Here is an 11,245-nt window from a genome sequence, read left to right on the forward strand (position 1 = left end):
TTCCCAACAGAGGGAGGCAAAGGGGGAGCGGGGGGGGGGGGAGAGAGCAGGGGATCCACGCCGGTCTTGCCAACCTCCCGTCCTGGAAACTGAGTCAGGAGCGGATTTGGAACAGAGGGGGGGGGAAGCGGCTTCCTTCTCCCCCCCGCCGGCTCTCCCCGCCTTCGACTCTCCCCTCTCGGCGGCAGACGGGAAGTCCCCGCAAAGGCTGCGTTCGGGTCTCGCTCCCCCTCCCCCGAGGTCTGAGAGCCTGGGTGGCCTAGTGGTTAGAGCGTCAGAGTGGCGCGACCTGGGTTCGAATCTCCCGCGCCTTTACTCAAAGAGCGATTAAATGGGGGTCGCCCTCCTGATGGCCGCCAGGCAGGTGCTCAGGGGAGAAGGGGCACCCACAGCCAGGGCCGAGCATCCAACTAGGAGGAGCTGAAAGGCCTGGGTTCGAATCCCTGCTCCTGCCATGGAAGCTCACTGGGTGACTTTGGGCCAGGGTTGTTGGGAGGAGGAGATGCAGGAGAGGAGGAGGTCGGCTGCTTTGGGTCCCCCTTCGGGAGAAAGGCGGGGGACCCAAAGAGTGTGCAGTAGTTCACCCCCATAGAGTGTGTAGGGTTACAAGGTCTCCCCTGCCACCAGTGAGGGATTACCACTTTCCCTATGGGGAAAGGTTAAAGCGCTCTGAGCTCTTTAGCTTGGAGAAAGGACGGCTGAGGGGTGACATGATTGAGGTTTATAAGATTGTGCATGGGAAAGAGCAGGTTGAGAAAGAGGTACTTTTCTCCCTTTCTCACAATACAAGAACTCGTGGGCACTCCATGAAATTGCTGAGCGGTCGGGTTAGAACGGATAAAAGGAAGTACTTCTTCACCCAAAGAGTGATTCACACATGGAATTCACTGCCACAGGAGGTGGTGGCGGCTACAAACATGGACGGCTTCAAAAGGGAATTAGATAAGCATATGGAGCAGAGGTCCATCAGTGGCTATTAGCCACAAGGTATAGATAGGGGCTCTGGGGCAAGTGATGCTCTGTCTTCTTGGTGCTTGGGGGGGGGGTCAACAGTGGGAGGGCTTCTAATGTCCTGGCCCCACTGCTGGACCTCCTGATGGCACTGGTATTTCTGGCCACTGTGTGACACAGAGTGTTGGACTGGATGGGCCTTTGGCCTGATCCAACATTGGCGTCTCTTATGTTCTTATGTTCTTATGTCCTGTCATCAGTACAGTGGCACAGTGCTTCAGCCACCATCGTGGAATCTCCATCGCTGCCTCCTGATGTCATCTGGTAAGGGAGCCACCTCTCCATTTAGTGGTGCTTAGTTATGGGATCTGGAATTCTCCCTGTGACCCACCACATCAGTCACTATAGATTAAGTGTGTAGAAATATAGTTTAAGCATTGAATAACATACTTGAATTCAAGGAGCTGGGGCCAGAGACGGGAGCTCACTCTGTCATGAGGCACTCTGGTCTCGAACTACTGAACTACAGACCTTCTAGTCTGTAGCTCAGGGGACCTCCATACCCAGAGGCAATAGACCTCTGAATACTTCTACTAGGAGGCAGCATTGGGGAGGGCTCTTGGCTTTTGTTCCCGGCTTGTGCCCCCCCCCCCAGGCATCTGGTTGGCCACTATTTGAAACATGTCGCTGGACAAGGATCTGACCCAGACTCTTATATGCACCATCCTGGGCTGTTTGGCAGATGAACCATCTAAAAATGTACTCGGTTGACAGAAGCCAATTTTGCCTGCCTTACTGCCTGAGTAGGCGACCCCCGTTTGTGCACAATCCCCCCCCCCAGGTGTCTGTTTCTGACCTCCTCACCCCCCAGCTGAGAGGCCACCCTCCCACCCTCCCTGTGCGGCTTTCTCTGGCCAGGAGGCCACGCAGGGGTGGGGGGTGTCTGCTGGACCAGCCAGGGCTTGGAAGTTCACAAGTTGCAAGAAGCCACAAACTAGATTTAACAAAACAGGTACAAACTAGACTCAACAAGCCAGTTACAAGCCCGGGTTTGAAATGGCAACCAACAAGCCCTGGTTTCCTAGGCACTGTGGCAAACCAGGGTTTGATCGAGGCATGGCTCCCTGTGATCCCAGCCTGTGACCAAGAGTGTCTCTGTGCAAGTTTACGCACGTTCCGTATCTCACAAGAAATGACATCTCCAAACAGGATCTTATTCTTTTGCCTGGCAAAGGATGGAATTGAATATGCATTTACTCCGGGTTAGGGAACACCAAGGAGAAAAGTGGAAGGAGAAAGGATCTGGACCAAGGTCTCCCCGGAAGTCAGTTGCAAAGCTTGAAGGCCCTCACACCAACCAGCGGCACTACTTTTGCACACTCTTAGGGATGCCAACCTCCAGGTGGGACCTGGGGATCCCCTGGAATTACAGCTTATCTCCAGGCTACAGAGACCGGTTCCCCTCGAGAAAAGGGATGCTTTGGAGGGGGGGACTCTACAGCATCGTACCCCACTGTGGTCCCTGCCCCTCCCCAGGCTCCATCCCCAAATCTCCAGGAGTTCCCCAACCTGGAGCTGGTAATCCCTCACTGGTGGCAGGGGAGACCTTGTAAACCTACACACTCTATGGGGCTATTTCTCTCAGCTGGCACTAATTCTGAACATGGGGCACAGTTTGGCCTGAGCAACAGTGGCAGGGCCAACATGGGCTCCACCCGGCAATGCACTCCTGTGCAAACCAAGTCTTGGGCAAAGGGCTCTTCACACACAAAGGGCACACACACACTTCTCTAGCACGAATAGCAACAGAGGCCTTGGCAGAGCCCTGTCATTACGTGCCCCTCTGCTCACACCCTCTTGCCTATGGCTTTGATTCAGCACAGGAGGCGGGGCTCCTAAAGCAGGCAGAGGGCTTTGTTGGTCACATAGGGAGAAAGGCATTAAAGAGGCCTTTGCTTGTGCCCTTGGCCAACTAAAGAACATATTGAAGGGGGTTTGGGCAGCTGGGCAGCAGACAAAAAGGGTCCTTGTGGGGAGGCAGATCGGGATCCTCCTTAGACCACCAGTTTCTTGTCCCTTTTACTGACTGTAGTCTAAGCATTTGTGCCTTTTGGTCCACTTGCCAAAATACTTCCTTTTTTTGGTATTTTTGCATTGTGCGTGTGAGTGTGTGTGCGCGCGCATGCACCTGGAACTGGAAGTCATGGCGACCCCGGCAACGCCTACTGGGGCAGGGAGGATAGTCAGAGAAGTGGCTCGATAGCCTGCCTCTGCCTCCCGGCCCTGGTATTTTTTGAAGGTCTCCCATCCAAGTACTTGTTTCGCTTCTGAGAGCTGATGAGATCAGGCTAGCCTGGGCCGTCCCGGCTGTGTCCGTTGAAAGACTCAAGCCACGGGTGAGGGCCAATGTGGTCCAGTGGGTGGACCAGGATCTGGGAGACACCTCTTCCACACGGTCATTTTTCTCTCCCGTTTGTCCCTGTTGCTTCAGGGTTCCCCCCAACCCCCCAATGTGTTTTGCTCTCTCTAGTAGTCCCAAAGGGAGCAAAACACGTGTGGAAAATTGGGGGGGGGGACCCAATGCTGTAGGGGCAAAGAAGTGACAATGCGGAAGTGTGGTTCGAATGCTGACTCATGCCATGGAAGCTCACTGGGTTATTGTGAGGGTAAAAGGGAGGAGAGGAGACTGATGTCATTCGCTTTGGGTCCCCCCCAAATGAAGTAAACAGATAAATAAGCCACTGGTTCTCAAAGACATCCTGCTGTCTCTCAGGGATGTTATACATTCATGCAGGGGTCATTTCCTGCAGGAGCGCACAGGAGTGGAACTCCGGCAGTAAAAAGCCCAGGGGGCGGGCACATGCAACAAGCCCCACCCCCTGCTCCCAGCAGCCCCGGGCCATGAGGAGCAAGAAGCAGCCCTCCTTCTTCTCTCCTTATTTCCCTTTCCCTCCTTATTTCCTTCTCTCCCCCTTTCTTTCCCTCCTTATTTCCTTCTCTTTCTTTCTCTCCTTCCTTCCTTCCTGCACAGATCTGTGCGTTCCCTCCCCCCAGCTAGCAATCCAAAACAGTCCAGTGGCACCTTTAAGGCCAAGGTTTATTCAAGCACAAGCTCTCCCTCCTCTGTGAGGGCAGATCTGCGGGGGGGGGGGGCAATAACTAGCAATCCAAAACCGTCCAGTGAGGCCTGAGCGGTGGGTGCTGCCTTTTGACACACTTTCGGTGATGTCAGGGGGCGTGGCATATGCAAATACGTTGTGCTAATGAGTTGTGCTAATGAGTTGTGCTAATGAGCTCCTGCACCTCTTTTTCCACGAAATGACCCCTGCATTCATGAGTATTGAATGCGAAAAAGCAAGATAGGAACTTGTCCACCGATGTGAGAGTCTTAAGTTTGTACGCGGGGAGGCAAAGGGTATGGCGTTGGCTTGCAAGCAGTCCCCCAAAAGCACAGGGTCCCACTCTGACAACACATGCCCCCATCCGGACCACCTCTCTCCCTCAAATTCCCAGAGAAAATAAGTAGTTTTATAGCAACAGATGTTCATTTTCTGCAATCATTCCTGAGGTTTCTTCCCCACTCCTCTCTCAGCTCCCCAGCTGCTAGACCTCAAGACCGAAGGCAAGCGCGTTCATCAAATGGGCAGCAGTCATGACAGGAAGTCCCACCACGGGCATGTAGGCCCTGCAGAGATACCAACTCCTCCCTCCTGATTCCCCCCACTCGATCACCTCCCCCCATTGCACAATTTGCCCTTCCGATAGAGAACTGCCAGAAGTACAAGCTGGGTTTCGAAGAGGTAGAGGAACTAGAGATCAGATTGCCAACATTCGCTGGATTATGGAGAAAGCAAGAGAGTACCAGAAAAACATCTACTTCTGCTTCATTGACTATGCTAAAGCCTTTGACTGTGTGGATCACAACAAACTATGGCAGGTCCTTAAAGAGATGGGAGTACCAGACCACCTCACATGTCTCTCGAGAAATCTGTATAAGGGCCGACTGAACAACAACAACAACAGACACCACAAATCCTGCAAAACACGAACTTCCTCATCAGTCAAAGGGCGGCACGCAATGCTTATACGAAAGACACATATGCGCAGGAGCATTTTAGTATCTTATCAAGCCAAAAGTACCTCCAGAAATGCTTCCCAGATTCTGTTTTCTGCCCAAGTTCTGGAGTTCCTACCTAAATGTTCTTGTTACCATTCTGGATTCCTCACTGTTTCATTTTGTTTTGTATTTCCAGATTTTTAAAAAATGTGCTGTACACTTTGCTGTAGGTTTCAACTCCTTCTGTTCTGGTACATCTTCTCTTTGTGCCTCCTGTTACTTATGTGCCTGTGCACATTAATAAAACGCTACCAAAAAAATCTTGATGCAATTATATGCACAGGGCATGGTCACAGGAACCATGGGGATGTATGGCATTAAGAGGCCCATCCAGTCCAACACTCTGTCACACAGTGGCCAAAAATACCAGGTGCCAGCAGGAGGTCCAGCAGTGGGGCCAGAACATTAGAAGCCCTTCCACTGTTGACCCCCCCAAGCACCAAGATGACAGAGCATCCCTTGCCCCAGAGTCCCTATCTATACCCTGTGGCTAATAGCCACGGATGGACCTCTGCTCCATATGCTTATCTAATTCCCTTTTGAAGCCGTCCATGCTTGTAGCCGCCGCCACCACCTTCTGTGGCAGTGAATTCCATGTGTTAATCACTCTTAAGCATTCTTATAATGCTTCTTTTATTTACAGTGACTTGAGCAGGAGAGAACAAGGGAGCAGCCCATTGAGAAGGGGCCAGCCCCCAAGCCAGTATGCCCCCCCCCACAGCACCCAGAGCATTCTAGGCAGGGGTCATTTCCTGCAGGAGCGCACAGGAGCGGAGCTCCGGCAGTAAAGAGCCCAGTAATGAACGCATGCAACAAGCCCCACCCCCTGCTCCCAGCAGCCCTCAGTCAGAGCAAGAAGCAGCCAGGTAAGCTGCAGAGCTCCCCCCAGTCCAAAACAGTCCAGCGGCACCTTTAAGACCAAGTTTTATTCAGGTACAAGCTCTCCCTCCACTGTGAGGACAGATCTGCACGTTCCCACCCACCCCCGATAGCTAGCAATCCAAAACAGCCCAGTGGAGCCTGAGTGGTGGGTGTTGCCTTCTGACACACTTCCGGTGATGTCAGGGGGTGTGGCATATGCAAATGAGGTATGCTAATAAGCTCTTCCATCTCTTTTTCTACAAAATTACCCCTGATTCTAGGAGCCCCCTCCGCCCCCAAGAGCTCCACAAACATAGACGGTGCCTCCCTCACTGGATGCCTGTTCTGTCTTCAGCCCTCAGCCAGGTGGGAGTGTCCTCGCTCGTACCCACCAGCCACCAAGAAAGGTGGAGCAAGCGTCATGTGGACAAACCCTGCCCAGAATAGCAGCTTTGCCCCTTTCCACCCTATAAAAAAAGCTTTCAGTTTAGTCAGTTTTGCCGCTGCTCCTTCCACAGGGCCGTTGAAATTGACACACACACACACACACACAGGCCCCATGTCCACAATGGATTCTGTAGACAGACCTATGCTGGGAATTCTGTGCTCAGAAGAACTTCAGCCCCAGGTCTGCATGAGCCCAATTAGGAATAGGACCGTGGAGCACAGGGAGAGGGGGATGAAGCGTTCCTACCTGTACTATTTTCCAGACCGGAAGTGGCCCTGGGAGCATTATGTGCCCCACTGAGGAGACTTACATCCGTGCCCCTGCGTTTTCCCCATGGGGCAAATAGTGGCTCCTGGGATCTGCTCCAGGTCAGGAACATGACCTGAGGTGGAGGGGATTAAAAGGTAAAGGTTCCCTTGCTCGAAAGCCAGTCGAATCCGACTGTAGGATTGTGGTGCTCATCTCTGTTTCAAAGCCGAAGAGCCAGCGCTGTCTGAAGACGTTTCCGTGGCCATGTGGTCGGCATGACTAAACACCAAGGCGCACGGAACGCTGTGACCTTCCCACCAAAGTGGTCCCTATTTATCTACTTGCAATTTCTTGCTTTCGAACTGCTAGGTTGGCAGGAGCTGAAACTAGAGACGGGAGCTCACTCCGTCATGCGGCACACTCGGGTCTCGAACTGCTGAACTACCGACCTTCCACAGCCTGCAGTTCAGCGTCTTAACCACTTGAGCCACCGCAGCTCCAAAAAAAAAAAAAAGAGGTGGAGGGGCTTAAACCCCATCTACCCATGCACTGTAGTCCCAGTCTGAATTGGGCCTGCACACACCAGGGGATTTTAAGTTCCAAGGACGGAACTCCCATCTCACACCTGTCAACATGACCTCACCCACTGCTTGACTTCCGTATGCTGCCTGCTGTGAAGTTTAGACCCTGTCCCGGATGGCCCAGACTAGCCCAATCGAGCCTGACCGTGGGGGGCGCTAAGCAGCTTTGGCCCTGGCTAGTAGTTGGATGGGGGGCCACCAGGGAAGTCCAGTGTTGCTGCCCAGAGGCAGGGAAGGGCAAATCCCTTCTGTTTGTCTGCTGCCTTCAAAAACCCTTCAGGTTCTCCATGAGTCAGCGGCAACTTGACAGCATTTTCCACCACCATGGAGGTGAGAACAGGGTGCTCTAAGAACACCAAGGTTCTGTTCAAGTGCAGGAAACCACAGGTGGTGTTTCTCGGGCACAAAATCCCTCTTTTGAAACATCTTGGCTGTCATTTGAGAAAGCAAGTTCCTAGCCCTCGTGACTGTAGAAATCCACTTGACAGCGTGGGGCAGTAGGGATGGGAGAATGACCCTTCTGTCATTTCCTTTTTAGATCTGGATACGCTTTGTGGGAAAAGTTTTGATTCTTTGCTTTTGCTACCCAGTTTTGTAGGCTTGTTTACATTGTGTGCACATGGGGGTGTGGCTTCTGTACACCATGTTGTGCGGTATTCAAATGAACAGCGCATGTCGTTTAAAGGGGAATTAACTGGCATATGAAAAACATTGATAAATGCATACACTTGATGAGAAAAATGCAACGTGAGGAAACCAAAAACGAGGCCAAAACACTCCAGAATTTAAGCAATGATTTTGGGGTCAATGCAGCCAGAATAAGAATGTTCTGGGTGATGCCTGTTGAAACTGCTGAGCCCAGAGAAATTGTGAAATGAGACGTTTGGTCATCAAAGGGTGATCCTTCTCCACTCAGCCCCTCTTTGTATCTCGCGTCTGCAGGATAAATGTTGCAAATGATCAAACCTTGCAGCTTAAATTCTGCAAAAGAAGAAACCGTGCAGGTCGGCTAACATGGCACAATTTATACCAGTCGTATCATTTTTTTCTTGATGCAGGATCTGGGCTAGCTATATTTGGAGTATATTTGTATTTGGACGCTAAGTTTATGACTGGAGCCTCAAAAAGAAAGGGTAATCCTGGCCTACCTTACAGGAGTGGTGTGAGGAGAATGTATGTGAAGCACAACTGAACAGTGGAAGTGCTCTCTAAATGCCAAAGGCTGCTATTACTATTACTGCCAAGCAGTGCTCCCTCTAAGCTGTGGAGTCTGGTGAGCAAAAATTCTACTTGGTGAGCTGCTGGCATTAAAGTTGTGAGCATGCGATTTGGCGACTGCATAAATCAGTTTGCTCTGGAGCCATCCTTCCTGAGCTAAGACAACAATGAGTGAGCCGGAAGCGAAAAAACGGTGAGCTCGCTCACACTAACTCAGCTTAGAGGGAACACTGCTGCCAAGCACTGCTTGCTTTCTGAGCGGCCAGTTATTTCAGGATCTTAGCGTTTATGAAGAGGACAAGCTGCAATGACCTTGCAGGTACCTAAGTTGGGAGTTCCTACCCTACAACTTTACATCTGCCCCAACAACTTTACATCTGCCTTCACACCCATGAGAACAACTGGGGCACACGTCAGGTAGCGCTATCAGTGATGCTTCTCAAATTTTCCTCGGAGCAATTCTTACACAGTCTGGGTCCAAGATTCACGAAGAAGGATCTTCTCTCATATGGACCCTCTTGCTGGTGAAGATCTTCCTAAGAGATCTTGCTGTTTGTGTCCCTGTTGTTAGAAGCAAGGTGAAGGGATGATGCCAAAGAACACAGTCTTCTCGACCATGACGCCAGACTTCCCAAAGAGGTTTTCTCCATGCTAAATCTGTTAGCCAGTTTTACTTATCCAGACTATACTGTATTTAATTTATTGCTTTTTTGTTGCTGTCAAGTCACAGCTAATTCATGGCGACCCCTTCTGGGGTTTTCAAGGCAAGAGACGGTCAGGGGCGGTTGGCCGCTGTTGCCTGCCTCTGCAGAGCACCCCTGGGCTTCCTTGGCGGCCTCCCATCCAAGGACCAAGCAGGGCCGACCCTGCTGAGCTTCCGGGACCTGACAAGATCGGGCTAGGCTGGAGGCCAGGACAATTTATCACTGCTAGAGTTTAAAGCTGATGCTATTTTGAAAAAAAAGTTTTAAAACTTTTAATTTGGGGTGCTTTCGCTTCCAAATGCTGCTTTTATTGCTTCGCTCTGATTGGCTTTTTTGTTGCTGCTTTTTGTAGACATGTCCCAGATTGCACTCGGCTGAAGCTTGTCGGGCTTCTCAAGGATATTCCATGGAGAAAGCAGAGGGTGTAAAAATGTTTTGAACCATTCAGCCAATCCATACAAGTGCCTGGAGGCTGGGCTGGGGTGCTTCTTGGCAGTGGCTTGTCCACCTGCACGTAGGCGGTGCAGAGGCCAAGGAAGACAGAAGAGCAGGAGAAGATGCAACCAAATGCTCGTGCACCGATTTGGGAATCCACCTGAGCCATTTCCCCCAGAAAAAAATGGGAATCAAGTGGAACGCAACACAGAGAAAAGTTTGGGAACGAGAAGGGAACAAGATAAACCCTGTCCTGGGCTGACCATGTGTTTGATGGAGGATTGCCAGTTCTCCAACACCACCACGGGGGTTGCTAACTCCAAGGGAGGGGCCTCAGTATGGTATATTGCCCTAGTGTCCACCAATGCTCCCACTAAGCTGTGGAGTCTTGTGAGCAAAAATTCTACTTGGTGAGCTGCTGGCATTAAAGTTGTGAGCGAGCGATTTGGCTGCTGGATAAACTAGTTTGCTCTGGAGCCCTCCTTCCTGAGCTAAGACAAAGACGCGTGAGCCAGAGGCTAAACAACTATCAGCTAGCTCACACTAACTCAGCTTAGAGGGAACATCGGTGTCGACCCTCCAAAGTATCTATTTTCTCCAGGGAAACTGAACTTTGTACTCTGGAGATGAGCTGTACTTCGGGTAGATCCCCAGGTCCCACCTGGAGGATGGCATCCATAGTTTGATGCAGGTTTGGTCGCTTCTCCTACTTGTTTTGCAAAAGAAATGAAGACAGACCAGTAACAATCCGTGGCACATCCTGAAGCTGCATGTGTGTCCATGCTGTGGGCGTGATGAGGAGAGGGAAGCCTGTTTCTCAGTGTGAACAATCCTGTGCTCACGTCTGTTTCCAGGTTTGTCTGGATGTAACCTTAAGATGAAGCCAAAAATTCAAGAAGAAGCCCCAGGAGGTTCTTCATGGGTGCACCCGCCTGCCTTCCCCTGCCTTCGCAGTTGGCAGGATATCGTGCGGATCTGTCCTCAGTCTTCTCTTCCCACGTGCCCCCCCACACACACACACACTTCTGGCCACTTCCCTTAAAACCAAATTGTACTGATGTGCAGAATGGCCTGCCCAAGGAGGTCAGGAAAGCTCCGAGAGAGCTTTGCAAAAACTATGCAAAACCCAACTATTCAAGAGGGCTTTTCTGTGCAAATAGGGTTGCACTGCACAAAATGGTTTTCCAAACCTCCTTGGAGAAATGACTGTCGGCCTATACTGCTGCGTACAGCTGATTGTGGAGTAGGATCTTATTCATGTGATTTCTGTACTGCTCAATGTGTCGTGTGGATTCTTCTGCTCGGCTTCAGCTCCTCCTGGTGGTTCCAGACGACTAACATCCTAATGCGTCTGGTTATTGAACATCCCACTTTGTTGATTGCACTGGCTCACGGTGCATAATCCGCCCTGTGGGTCCCTGTGAGAAAGGCGGACTCTATATAACATAAATGGATAAATAAATAGTGCTCCTATCTGAGTTTAGTCCTGCTTTGCAGGTGTCAGTCCCTGTTGCCCCCAAACCTTGGTCCTGACAAAGAAAGCTCTGTTGAGACTGAACTCAGTGAGGGCTCCTATTCCGGAATGTGAAGATGAGAAAGGCTCCCGATTCCAGGAGCTCACTTGGGAAGGAAGCTACGTGAGATCACATCTCTCTTTGGACCTGCTGTGTTGCATCTGTCT

This window comes from Gekko japonicus, unplaced genomic scaffold (genome assembly GCF_001447785.1).
Source record: "Gekko japonicus isolate JY-2015 unplaced genomic scaffold, Gekko_japonicus_V1.1 scaffold3004, whole genome shotgun sequence".
Taxonomy (NCBI): domain Eukaryota; kingdom Metazoa; phylum Chordata; class Lepidosauria; order Squamata; family Gekkonidae; genus Gekko; species Gekko japonicus.